At 49.0% G+C, this 10,686-nt stretch overlaps 1 long non-coding RNA gene across 5 annotated transcripts; it reads left to right on the forward strand.

Annotated features, from left to right (window-relative positions):
- Window positions 1-1,443: 1,443 nt before the first annotated feature.
- LOC123575147 (uncharacterized) lies at window positions 1,444-10,240 on the forward strand. 5 transcript variants are annotated; one of them, XR_012416987.1, is made up of 4 exons: window positions 1,444-1,949; window positions 4,650-4,703; window positions 6,472-8,104; window positions 8,418-10,240. It is a non-coding gene; the product is annotated as an uncharacterized lncRNA (long non-coding RNA). The 5 variants fall into 5 exon arrangements; XR_010577075.1 differs by having other exon boundaries at window positions 6,472-7,693; window positions 7,853-10,240; XR_010577076.1 differs by having other exon boundaries at window positions 6,472-7,693; window positions 7,939-10,240.
- The last annotated feature ends 446 nt before the right edge of the window (window positions 10,241-10,686 follow it).

Raw genomic sequence — 10,686 nt, forward strand, 5'->3', positions numbered from 1 at the left:
ATAAGAAAATTAAAGAAAAAAAAAAAAAAAGAACAATGCTGGAGGCATCATGTTACCTGACTTCAAGCTATACTACAAGGCTACAGTAACCAAAACAGCATGGTACTGGTACCAAAACAGACATATAAACCAATGGAACAGAACAGAGACCTCAGAAATAAGACCACTCATCTACAACCATCTGATCTTCAACAAATCTGACAAAAACAAGCAATGGAGAAAGGATTCCCTATTTAATAAATGGTGCTGGGAAAACTGGCTAACCGTATGCAGAAAACTAAAACTGGACCCCTTCCTTACATCTTATACAAAAATTAACTCAAGATGGATTAAAGATTTAAATGTAAAACCCAAAACCATAAAAACTCTGAAAGAAAATTTAGGCAATACCATTCAGACATAGGAATGGGCAAAAAAAATTATGATGAAATCACCAAAAGCAATTGTGACAAAAGCTAAAATTGACAAATGGCTCATTAAACTAAAGAGTTTCTGCACAGCAAAAGAAACTGTCATCAGAGCAATAAGGCAACCTACAGAACGGGAGAAAAAATTTGCAATCTACCCATCTGACAAAGGTCTAATATCCAGAATTTACAAGCAACTTAAACAAATTTACCAGAAAAAACAACCCCATCAAAAAGTGGGCAAAGGACATGGACACTTCTCAAAAGAAGACATTTATGCGACCAACAAACATATGAAAAAAAGTTCATCATCACTGATCATTAGAGGACTGCAAATCAAAATCACAATGAGATACCATCTCACGCCAGTCAGAATGGTGATTATTAAAAAGTCTAGAAACAATAGATGTGGGTGAGGCTGTGGAGAAGTCGGAACCGTTGGTGGGAATGTAAATTAGTTCAACCATTATGGAAGACAGTGTGGTGATTCCTTAAGGATCTAGAACCAGCAATACCATTGACCCAGCAATTCCATTACTGGGTATACCTCCAAAGGAATATAACTCCCTGGGCTGCAGATATTTAATGAATATCTATTATTTAATTTAACCTAGTATAACTTCAAGGTTTCAAGTTACTAACAAGAAACTCTTTTAGGCAGACATAACATTACACAAGACTAATCATCTCAAGTTATTTCCGTGTTAACTCCTTTAACCTTATTTGGCTAGTAAACCCAAGTATTACACTTAATGCTAAAAACTCAGAAGACACAGTGTTTTTATTATACTGACAATATTAAACTAATCTTATTTACCAAAGATTTGCTCAAGCCGTGCAAGCTCAAAAAGGCATTTGGAGTAGTTCCTATTCTGAGAGTTGGGAAATATTTAATTAGTATAAGTGCTCATTTATCTCTAAGTCAATTTCAATAGAACTCCTTGAAGGGATTCTTTGAGTCCTTCAAGAGTCCCTCTGAGGGCGGGGCCCTAAGTTCCAGAGACTGAGGGGTTGGGGTGGGAAGGGAAGGTCTGGCAGGTCGACGGAGGGTGGTCGGGCATGAAGGGTGCCTGCCAAGGGCTGCAGGGAGGGGAAGCAGGGAAAAAGAAGGAGTGGCCAGAACCTGGGGAGAGCTTCAGGTTCCAAAGAGGCTGGAGAAGCTCCACATGACCCTCAGCAAACTCCAGCCAGCAGGGAGGGGTGGGAGGTGGAGCACGCAGTCCACAGGGCTCAAGAAGGGGGTTCAGTCCACAGAAGCAGCCCTGGATCCAACAGAGAGAACAGGGGGCCTCAGAGAGAGAGCCGGGAGAAAGAAGCTTCCAGCCCAGGAGGCAGAAGAAGCCCCACTCAGTGTGCAGGGTTGGGAGAAGAGCTTCCAGCCCAGGAGGCACCATTCAAAGGAAAGCCAGCCTTAGCCCCGCTCCTGGAGCATGCGCGGACCCTGAGGAATTGAAGCCTGTCCCGACCTCCAGAGGACACTTGCCTGGAGCCTGACTCTCCAGTGAATCCCTTGAATCAGAAGCAAACACAGAGGCTTCAAAAGTGAGCGCTCAGGGGCCTGGGTGAGAGGTCCGGGGTCCAGTGGTGAACTTGACCTCATCCAAGATGTGGTTCCACAGCTGTCAATGGCAGAACGATTCCCCAGCACCTGTCAGAGCGCGGTGAGGAAGACCCCATTCAGGACTTCGCCATAGGTGCGGGGACCACCGAAATGGGTTTTGCAGTGGGGGAGAGAGACTGGGCTCAACCCCAAATTTGACAAGGAAAAGCAGGAATCTATAGCCAAGGAACAGGGCCGGAGTCAGGGTTAGGGTTAGGCATCAGAGCAGGCTTCTTGCTGAAGACAGGTGGGGCCATCAGACATCACGTGGGGGTGGGGTGGGGTGAGGAACCCCATCAGGTGTCGAGGGTCAGGGGTTCCTACTAAACCAACTTCAGATTCTTGCTTAAATCAGTCTCTTGAGGACGTGTCCATGTGTAAGGAAAATAAATCTTGGGACCCCAAACTCATTAAGCCAAAGGGAGAAGTCCAGCTGGGAACTGGGTCACACAAAACTGCCTCCCCTTTTTGGTTCCTAAATAGGATGGCTACAAGGTGAAAAGCTACACATTTCCCACATATCTGGCCCACAAGGAAATCCCTAGGGAACTCCAAGATATTTACCCTAAATATCTTGTTATTTACAGTAAAAATACCCTAAAGCATTTTTGTTAGAGCTCACCATGGTAATGTCAATGGACAGCTTCTCATTACAGGTGCACTCACCCCTCTGCCCACCTGGCACAAATACACATCGGATTGCTCCCCTGCCCCATTTGTCTATATTATCTTACGTAAAAATGCAGATTCACTGAGCATACTTTCCCCCTATGCCCCCTCACATGAAAATTGTGTACTTCTCAATATCCTGCTCTTTCTTCTTTAAATGTGGAGCCCTCAAAATCATCTTCAGAAAAAGGCCTAGACCCGTCTCCCGGGCACATGTCAACCTTTGGCAAATAAACCTCCTAAAATGATTGAGACTTGCCTCATCATATTTCTTGATTGACATCCAAGGATAGGCATAGCTGAAAAAAAACTCAGGAGTCCAACTGGAGTTTGGTCAAGGAGAGAAGCTTTGTGAAATGCTATCCTGTATTTAAATAATTATATTTATATGCCTTTAAAATGTGGAAACTGAAACTCATAAACATATGCATTGTTAAAGTCTGTGACCTATAGTCACGACAAAGCAGTGGAGGTGAAGACCCTAGAAGGCAGCCAGCCTGACTGCAGATCCAGGCTCCAGCCGCCAGCTTCAGGGCTTGGGTAAATCACATGCTGTCTCCGTGCCTCAGTTTCCTCATCTGTCAAACAGGAGTAATAGGAGCGCTTAGCCCATGGAGTGGCTGTGAAGATCTTAAAATAGTGTGTGGTTGTAGGAGGTGCTTACCAAGCCTTTGCTATGATTATTGATCTCTAGGGACTTGCAGTCACCCTGAGAGGCACAGCCATGCCTAGACTGGAAAACTGTTTTTGAACCACAGGGCCAGGAAGAGAGAGCTGGGGGCAGGCCCAGCAGGGTGGGCGGGCGCAGAGCTATGGGCAGGGGCGTCTCTCCTCCCAAGCCCAGAGCTATTTCTCCTTCCTTCACTGGGAGCTGGCCAGGCCAAAGCAGGCTGAGCTCGGGGCATCCACACACCACCCACAGTACACGCTATGCACACGCATGCCACACAGCCCACACACGGCACACCCCATATACACACATGCCACACACATGCTCCATACACAACACATAACACAGGCACACGTACTCTACACGCACCACACACCAGCAATACTGGCAGGACGCAAGCCCGTCTCCCTCTGTGTGTTCCAGTCAGTGCCGGGGCCTAGGCCTGACCTCCTGCAGGGACAGGAAGTGGAGGAGGAGGGGGTGGTGCTGACCCATGGCTAGGTCCCCATCCACCATGGAGTTTGCCTTTTGTGAAGATGTCAATGCAGAACATTTTTAAAGCAGAGACACAGCAGGATGCGTGACTGCAGTCTCAGGCCAACCTTCCTGCTTTCTCGGTGGCAAATTCCGAACCCCAGAGGAGTAAGGCCAGACCCGGGGGCAGGAAGTTGGACCCGCCCTCGCTGCTCCACGGTTTGCCCAGAAAAGCTCTGGGTGAAACAATGTGAGGAAGCTCAGGTATCAGTCAACAATGGCCTGGTCATTCCCAGCCCTTTTCAGGTTTACTGCTCCCTGGCTGAGGCCACTGGCATCTGCCTATTTTTTTCAATGATTCTATTTTTAAAGGTTTCTCCTTAGACAATTTGCTTGTCCCGTTTAGCAGTAAAATATTTGCTATAATGGTGTTAAAATATTCTATATCTTTTAAAATATATTGTGTGTGTTTTTTTTCCTGCTTTAATGAATAATGCACTTCGTAATAGGCTACTTGGTAGCTAATGAAAAGCACAAAGTAACTAGAAATTCGCCAATCTGATAACCTAATAATCAAGCCAATCAACTTGGCACTTCGCCAAACGCAGGGAAAGCCCATGCTGCCTTTGGCCAACGCCTGGTGACTCAAAATTGTGATGAGACCCCAAGGCTCCCTTCCCTGCCCTCCCTCCAGCCACACAGCTCACAGGTGGCCCCCAGTCATCCCCTAGGATGGGGTCCAGCCTGGCTGGAAGTTTGGCTACTCTCCAATATCTCCTTTCAGGAGTAATCGCCTCCTCCACCTCCCCTCCCTCTCGTCCTCCCACAGACCAGCGGTGACCGGCGGTGACCAGTCTGAGCCCAGCCCGCCCGCCGCAGTAGGGTGAGTGCTGCACCATTCCTTCTTCTTCTTGGGGGCCACACAGCAGCCTCCATCAGCCCCTTCCCGGAGGCCTGCCAGGCAGGCTCTCCCTGAACCTCTCCAGCCAGGCTCCTCCAAACCCTCTCGCAACCAGGCCTCAAATTTAGACTTCTGTGTCACTTTTTCTAGAGGAACCCTGCTGGGCCGGTTCAGCCAGAATCCTCACCCCGAAGGGCTGCGTGCCCTGTGTCCGAGGAGGGCTCAGAGACCCCCAGTGAGGCAGGGCGTGTGCAGGGAAGGGAGCGGGCGCACACCCCCAGTTCGAGGTCTGAGTCTGCCCTGGGAAAGTGGCCCCCATGCTCAGCATGGTTCTGGCTTGGGCTGGTTGGCATCACGCCCAGGATGTTCCTACGAGGCCCCTTTGGCTTGGGCTGGTTGGCAGGTTAATGCTGGTGACAACCGGATCCCCAAAGTAGCTGCAGTCCATGCGCTGATTGGGAAATGTGGGAAGGACGGCGTCAAGATCCAAAATCACCTCCAAGCAGGTGTGAGCCATCCCAAGGTCTCAGGCCAGGCAGGGTCCTCACTAAGCTACCTATGCGAGCTGTTCTTCCTGGACCCTAGCCACAAAATCCCCAGGCAGGGACATCCAGACCCCAGAATATGATTTAGTCATTTATAAAAATAGTTTCCCCTAAAATTAAAGGAAAAAGACAACAAACTCTTAAAGTATAAGAATTAAATATGTGTTCATTTAAAAAATTTAAACAATGCTGAGAAAATGCCGAAATAAAGCAACGAACATTGATTCCTGCCGCTCACAGTTTGGGAGGCAGAATAATGGCTTCCCCCAAAATGTCCCTGTCCTAAGCCCCAGAACCTGTGACTATGTAAAAGAGGAAAGGGGGATTGTGCTTGCAGATGCAGTTAACGTCACCAACACTGATCTTAAAATATGGAGATTGTCCTAGATTATCTGGGTAGGCCCAACATAGCCACCAGTATCTTTAGGAGTGGAGGCAGGAGCGGAAGAGAGGACCAGAGATCTCGAGAAGGACTCAGGCAGCCTTGCTGGCTGCAGAGATGGAGCGGCCTAAGCCCGGGAGCTTGGGACCCTCTGAAGCCAAGAAGAGGAAAAGGAGCCTCCCGAAGCAGCCAGGCCTGCCAACACCTTGGTTTCAGCCCAGCGAGCCTGTTTCAGATTTTGACTTCCAGACCATAATTTGTTTAATTAACTTATTTTATTTCTTTAACATTATTTTAGCAGCAATACACACCTAGATGACATTCATTGCATTTGGGGAAACTTCATTCAGAATTTCTGTTTCAATGTTTAAGAACCTTTCTGTTCACTCTTTTTCTGCCCTTTAAAAAATTATACTCTAGGCCAGGCACAGTGGCTCACGCCTGTAATCCCAGCACTTTGAGAGGCTGAGGCGGGTGGATCAGAAGGTCAGGAGCTCGAGACCAGCCTGGCCAACATGGTGAAACGCCGTCTCTACTGAAAATACAAAAATTAGCTGGGCAAGGTGGTGCGCCTCTGTAATCCCAGCTACTTGGGAGGCTGAGGTAGGAGAATTGCTTGACTCCAGGAGGCGGAGGTTGCCGTGAGCTGAGATCACGCCACGCACTCCAGCCTGGGCAATAGAGCGAGACTCTATCTCAAAAAAAAAAATTATACTCTAAATTCAAATTTTTCATCCAGCCTTTTTCCATTTAACATCATGTAATAAGAATTTTAATAAGACATTAAAAATTCTCAGTAATACAAATCTGTGTATTTCTGTAGGAATGCTCCCAGCCAAGTTTCTCAGCACCATGACAGTGTCCAGATGGAGATAAGTGCTCCGTGATTTATTACAGCTCTGGCCATGCAGCCATCGTCCTCACAACTGTGTGTCCGGCTACACTGAGAGTCCCTGGAGTAGATGCCTCTCCCTTGTTCATGTTTGTGCTCAGAGCTAGGACCTTTCAGGAAGCAGGTACTCAAAACAGACAGGCTGACTGAACAAATTTAAATGGATCCATTCACAAAGCAACTCACCTCACCATGTCCCAAGGTCTTTTCGAAAGATCCTTGCCCATTAAAAATGAGATTCTCTTAGAAAATGCAATATTTGACCTCGTCAAGGAGGTGGCGTTCTCACGGGTCTGATGCCCGCGGAGTCCCTCCCAGAGGAGCATGGGTGACCGCCCTGCATGTGGCTGACGCGGGTGGTCAAAACAGACAGGCTATAATTTCACTGATTGATAAGAAGGACTTTAGGGCTGGGAGTGGTGGTGCATGCCTATAATCCCCACACTTTGGGAGGCTGAGACGGGGGATTGCTTGAAGTCAGGAGTTCAAGATCAGCCTGAGCAACAAGTGACTCCTCTCTCTACAAAAAATTAAAAAATGAGCTGGGCCTGGTGGAGCACACCGACAGTCTCAGCTACTCAGGAGGCTGAGGCAGGAGGATCACTTGAGCTCAGGAGTTCAAGGCTGCAGTGAGCTACGACTGTGCCACTGCACTCTAGCCTGGGCTACAAAGTGAGGCCTCATATTAAAAACAACAACAACAAAATACTGTTTCTGACTAGGTGTGGTGGCTCATACTTGTAATCCCAGCACTTTCGGAGGCCAAGGCGGGCGGATCACCTGAGGTCAGGAGTTCTAGATCAGCTTGGCCAACATGGTGAAACCCCATCTCACTAAAAATATAAAAAATTAGCTAGGTGTGATAGTGCACGCCTGTAATCCCAGCTACTCGGGAGGCTGAGGCAGGAGAATCACTCGAACCCAGGAGGCAGAGGTTGCACTGAGGCAAGATCATGTCACTGGGTGACAGAGGAAGACTCTGTCTCAAAAAAAAAAAAATTACTGTTTCCATTCTGCGAATTGGATGAATATATTTTGTTAAGATGAGCAGGTTCAGAAACACAGAAAAATACGTCATATCCAAAACACAGTATACCGGAGAGGACGTAAAGCAAGTACACGGATGGAGCTGCGCCCCTGCCCGCTGTCACAGGTAATGTGGTTGCCTGCAGTGTTTAAAAGTGTGACTTGAATCATGAACTTTTGATGGGCTAGTGAGATTCGCTGAGGGTTGGTTGATTTGGGGGCTTTTTCCTCAAAACTGCACGTAGCAGCTTGGAGTGTATATGCTGGTTGGCCAATTCATCCCCAGATATTGTGGATCATAGACACCAAGAGAATATGTGACACTTTGAGAACAGAAAACACATCAACACCAAATGCCTCGCAACACCACAGGTGTCCAGGGCAGCAGCAGAAGCCAGGGTGCCCAGTCTCAGGGCAGGAGCCGCATGGACGTGGACAGGCCGAGGCATCCACAGCTGGCTGAGGCGAGGGAGCGGCGCCGTCCCTGCGTTTGCAGGAGACACACGGCCAGGCTGAGGAGCAGGAATAAGAGGCCCAGGTGGGCCTGACGGGGCAGGGGCGGCTCTCCAGGAGCTGGTGCACTGTGGGACTGGAGGGGGCACTGAACTTTCTCTGCTGACCTGAAGCTATGGGCAGGGACACATGTCCGGGCAGGGTCATGTGAGGACATTGGGGCTGCTTGTCACAGGGGCCACTGCTTGGCCTCTGGGACCTGTTCCTGGCGCGCGTGGCCGGCCCTCCTGCCCGGCGGGGGCTGCTTCCCCGGCTGGCTACTCTGCATCAGGGGCCTGAATTCTATTTTTACAATTGACTGGTCCCTTGTCTGTCTGTGTATTCGGTCTCCCATCTAGGAGCAGGGGGTGTGCCCTGTCTCAGGCCTGGCTGCAGAGGAGTCACAGGCCCTGGAGCCCGGTCTGGGAAGAGGGTGCTGGCAGACACTTCAGTCTCTTCTTTCCTCGTCGCGTAACCCAGCTCTGCCCAGAGCCCCTGCCCTGGGCTAACAGAGGCTCATCCCAGCCAGGAGCCAGTCAGGCCCCTCTTGCCACACCCACGCCTACGGCAGAACGGCTGCCTCACCCATTATCTCCACACTCTTGGGATTTGGGGCACGAAGAACCATGCGCAGCCCGTCAGGAGCCTGCGTTATTTTAAGGTGAACTCTTGGGAAACAGCTGGGCAACTGCCTCTTCTTACTCTTTAAAAACCTACTGGTAACTGCTGCTGACTGAAGTGTGTATTCAGGGCACCTCAGATCTCTGCTCCTGGGTTGCAGACTCAAGCATGGCTCAAATAAACCCTCTACTTAGCTTAATTTTGCATCAGCTTCTTCCATTCAGGCTGACACAGGCAGCACCACCTCCAGGTCTCTTGCAAAGAGCAACTGCAAACACCCCTGTTCTCTGGGATGAGAGGCATGGAGCTCCCTGCCTGACGCTGCCTCCACCCTCACCGCAGTCTGAAGAAGGCTGGACCAATGGCTGGTGACAGGAATTTTGCACCAACAATGGATCTTGGGGGCAACGTGAAAAGCATATTTCTGACATCTGAAAGGGAAGATTTTCCAGTTGTAAACCAAAGGTAACATCCTAAGCTCTCAATCGACTGAGAGAAACCTGAAAAACTGAATTCCAGGAGGGAGGGAGGACACTCCCATTATACGCCGTCCCAGTGGAGGGCAGCCACGGCTGACCAGCACTAACTCCAAAATGAGTAAGAACAGACCCTCTGTGGGGACCAAACTCCAACCTGACTCTGGAGCAGAACCACATGACATAGCCGGTCCTGAAGGAAATCAAAGTATTTCACTCCAAAATGTTTCCTTGACATATTTTGATATGGCCCTGCAGAGCCTTTTGTGGGGGAAATTTGCATCTGTAGCGAGTCTCCATTCATACTGCCAGGCCTTTCCCAGATCCAGGAGAGTTGAATCGAGCCTGACACCTTTGAGGTTGGAAAGGAGACATTTTCCATCCTTCTCTCGGAAGGCTACTATCTGGAAGCTTCATCTACACAAGAACCTCGGCTTTCACAATCCCCCTTATCTTTTTATTTATTTATTTATTTTTTTGAGACAGAGTCTCGCTCTGTCGCCCAGGCTGGAGTGCAGTGGCACAATCTCGGCTCACTGCAACCTCCGCCTCCTGGGTTCCCACCATTCTCCTGCCTCAGCCTCCTGAGTAACTGGGACTACAGGCGCCGCCACCACGCCCGGCTAGTTTTTTGTATTTTTAGTAGAGATGGGGTTTCACCATGTTAGCCACGATGGTCTCGACCTCCTGACCTCGTCATCCGCCCGCCTCGGCCTCCCAAAGTGCTGAGATTACAGGCATGAGCCACCGCGCCCGGCCCCCTTATCTTAATACAAGCATCTCTTTCTGCTGACTTCCTCTTTAGACAAAGCTTTATTATTTCTACCAACCGCCAATCAGGAAATCTTTGAATCCACCTCTGACCTGGATGCCCCCCTTCAAGATGTCCCACCTCTTTAGGCTAAACCAAGGTACACCTTCCATGTATTGATTTACGATTTTACCCACAATTCTTGCCTCTCTAAAATGTATGAAACCAAACTGTAATCCGGCTGCCTTGGGCACATGTTCTCAGGACCTCTGGAGACGGTTCCCTGGGCCGTGATCACACTACTGGCTGAGAATAAACCTTTTTAAATACTTCACACGGTTTGGTTTTTCAGCTAACACCGGGAAACACCGGTATGGCCCTAACTGCCAGGACACCCTGCCGCTGGCCTGTGAGGGGAGCGGGTGGGGATTTAGGCCAGTGGAAGCCTGGCTTGGCATACTTTTGTTACACGAAAAGGGTCCCCATTCAGACTGCAAGAGAGGGTTCCTGGATCTCGCACAAGAAAGAATTCAGGACGAGTCCACGGTGCAAAGTAAAAGCAAGTTTATTAAGAGAGTACAGTGGTGAAAGAACAGCTATTCTGTAGACAGAGCAGGATGTTCCCAACAGTGAGAGGAGGAACGCGTCCACCCTAGGTACAACGCTTGTTTATGTATAGGATAAAAAAGGTCATGGGGAGATGTGCTCTGCTACAAGGGTTTGTGATAAAGTATTAATTTTCTTAATTACTATATTTTGCAAGAATTCTTATGATTATCT

This window comes from Macaca fascicularis, chromosome 8 (assembly GCF_037993035.2).
Source record: "Macaca fascicularis isolate 582-1 chromosome 8, T2T-MFA8v1.1".
Classification (NCBI taxonomy): Eukaryota; Metazoa; Chordata; class Mammalia; order Primates; family Cercopithecidae; genus Macaca; species Macaca fascicularis.